Source organism: Lytechinus variegatus, chromosome 1, assembly GCF_018143015.1.
Source record: "Lytechinus variegatus isolate NC3 chromosome 1, Lvar_3.0, whole genome shotgun sequence".
NCBI lineage: Eukaryota > Metazoa > Echinodermata > Echinoidea > Temnopleuroida > Toxopneustidae > Lytechinus > Lytechinus variegatus.
The window spans coordinates 7,941,442-7,945,002 of NC_054740.1; positions in this window are offsets into that span (position 1 = coordinate 7,941,442).

The window sequence follows — 3,561 nt, forward strand, 5'->3', positions numbered from 1 at the left end:
CTCCAACATGAAGATTGTTTGTGGAAAGGGCCCGGGGGCCACTTACCACTTCCATTCACAAGTGGATACCATGCGCGACCATGGGGTCTCGAAAAGCACCCTAAACACGTAATTTCCCTATTCTGAAAATGCACCCCTTAACAAGTATTGGCGTGTGAAACGCTACCCTTAACAAGTATTGGAAACAAAACGATATACTCTTGGCAAATATTCCCTGAAATGAACCCCTAAACAAGTACATGAATGTTTTATTGTCACGGGTCCTTCGGTCGTCGGCTTTACCTTATTTGGTTTAGTACGACCCCATCTTCTACACCTCGCGCAAATCGGACTCAAAACACGAAGTGTTGGGGCAAAAAGGACATCCTTTATAAAACATTTGAATTTTGTTTTATCATCCCCGCAAATTTGACCCTAAACACGTAATTTTCCTAGCGAAATAAATACCCTTTTTTCATTATTTTTGTGTTTTTGACACCCTTATCACGTTACGAACGTAACGTGCCCAATCGTGAAAAAGACATCCTTTTTACGTGTTTTTTTTGGTCGCGCATGGTATCCACTCGTCAATGTAGGTGGCCCCTCCGGGGAAAGGGCAATATTGAGGTTTGTTGGATCATGATGGTTGGTGTTTATTTTTTCAAAAATTTCTATGTAATGTCATTTTTTATTTTCTAGTTATTATATACATTTACATATACATACATTCAAATATATTCATCTTCTCTACACTTTTTTCTCGTTTCGCGTAGTTTGTTTTTTTTTCTTTCTTTTTAAATGAGAATTTATCTCCTTGATTCTTCCGTGCATTTAGCGAGTTCGAATTTTCCCCGTTAAGCTTTGCATGGTCATACGTATTTTGTTATTCAAAAGCTAAATTAATAATATAGGCCTACTGCTCCTCGAATAGCTGAGTAACTGACGAACTAGATCCCCTAGATCAGCCATTTTTAAGCACGTTTGCCAATTGGAGGATGCCCATAGAAAGTACAAGAGTTTTCAAACTCCCATAACTTGCTTATTTCATAACCGATTTTGATGATTTTTTTTTAATAGTTCCTCTCATTTTACTCTTTCCAATAAGATTACTTCTCTTCTTGGGTTTCTGTTTCCTTTGATCGCATACATTCGCATTCCGAGGTTCGTAATTCTGAAGGTTCGTTTATCCAAAAACGAAGGAAGTTCGTAAATTTCGAAGGTTCGTTAGTCCAAAAAACGAAATAACGGATTCGATAATCCGAAAATTAAATAGGGTTTGTATTTCCGAAAATGAAATTAATTTATTTTGGTAACAAGAACGGTGTTGTCTTTAAAAGATGAGATGATATCACTGGCGTAAATCCCGGGGGATGGGGAAATATATCCCCCACTTTTCGAGGAGGAGGATAGTCTCAGTACAAACATCCCCCACTTTTTACGGAAGAAATGAAAAAAAATCAAGAGATAATAATAATAATAATAATAATCCGCTTTTATATAGCGCTTAATCCATCGGAACGACGTTTCTAAGCGCTTTACAGATATATTATAATGAGATAATTGTTTTATTGGTGAAAACAATGTCATTGAATCATAAAATGCAAATAAAGAGCCAGTTCACCATTTCCAAACAAAATACTTATGTCCGTATTATAACATTAAAGAGAAACCCCCATTTCTTCCAATTCATCAATGTTGGGGTTTGGGGGAAGGGATTAAGATGGAATGTCATTTTTTTTAAATGTAATCTCTGATCAAACCATTAAAGCATCATGGGGTAAAAAAGATAATATCAAAGGGGTATTTACCATATGGACATACAGTGGCGTATAACAGTACAAAGGGGAAGGGGGGGCATGGGCTGACCCCCAAAAACCGGGGAAATGAGGGAGAAAGGAAGAGAAACATAGTGGGAAAGAAGAAAATATTATTCATTATAATGTTATATTATAATTGTTATGTTACATTACATAAAAAACATTTTTATCATAACTTTATGAAACATAATTTGCCCAGGGCCTACGTCTTCATTGTTCCTGGTGCTCGCATTGTCTGTTTAACGAGATGTATAATCCTGTTGTACTAAAACATCCCGTTTTCAAGTCAATATAAACCAAATATATTTCCTAGCACTTGAGTTATCATTTTTTTATGTAGTGACATGTGCTTCTTACATGACTCAAAAAGTGATTGCTCCATGTTAAGGTCTTCGTATATTAACATTTCCTATCCGTGATTAAGTTCGCAATAGTGGATTGGTGAGATATGTCTGCTCTTCATGAATTCCTAAAATCAATCCTTAAAATGTCCCTTCTTCTGATCTGAATATCAAAATTTTTCAGCTCGCGCTTCGCATCATTTGGTTAATAAAACACGTATATGGTCCTGGTTAATTCCTACAAAGAAACCTTAGAATGCCCCACTTCAGGTCTGAATTATCTAAATTTTCAGCTCGCGCTTCGCGCTCGCAATATTTGATTAGTGAGATGCGTATGTCATGATTGCAATGACTACAAAAACTTGCGTCATGTGTTCAGATGTAACTCTAATAAAATCAGCAAGCGCTTGGCACTCGCATTATATGACTATGGTGAGATATGCATACTCTTAATGGATTCCTATAATATATTCCTTAAAATCTTGCTGCTTGGGGTCAAGATATACAAAAATTTCAGCTCGCGCTTCGCGCTCGCATTGTTTAGCAAAACAGATACCTATCATGATTACACAAATTTGATTATAATGTCCCTTTTAGGTGTGAATATAAAAAATCAGCTCGCGCTTCGCGCGCTCACTCAGTGATTCAAACATTTTGCTGGTGCCCCCACAATGCCGTGACTCACGGTACGCCACTGTGGACATATCAATGACAATTCCTTGCATATCTAAAAACATGATTGCAAAAAAAAAACAAAATATTTCAGTCATCCCCCCCACCCATCAGCACGGATTTACGCCAGTGCATGATATTATGCAATAATAGTAATAACAAATGATGATACATGTGTGTGTTATGGCCAAAGCATGTATTGTATTAATAATAGGCGCCCGGATTAAGCATATAGTCTTAACTTCGATTTTATCTGAACAATTGCTGCCTCAAAGCAAATGGCTTAGGATGCAGGGGGTTAAGTGTGTTGGTCGCGTGCGAGTAACCTCCATATATAAATGATTTGTATTGGAGGGGATGTCATTTTCAATAAGTGCTTCTGCCGGTAATAAAGATAAAAATAATACTAATGATGAACATAATAATCCTTCAGCGTAATTTCCTTCAGCAAGAAATTTATTCACATTGTGCTGCACTCAACCCAGGTGAGGTGAATGGGTACCCGGTATAAATGCCTTCTTTTGGGCGCCTAGGCAACCCAACTAAAGCCGGGGTAGTAATAATAATAGCAGGACCCGCTGGGAGAATGGTTTTCAGAACTGCAGTGGTTTCCCTGGGTAAATAATACCATTATTATTATTATTATTATTGTTATTATTATTTTTATAGGTTTTCCCGTCCAATTTCAATTTTGCAATCAAATTAATGAAAGGACGTTCAAATTCGAAATATTTCGTCCACCCTCTGCACAC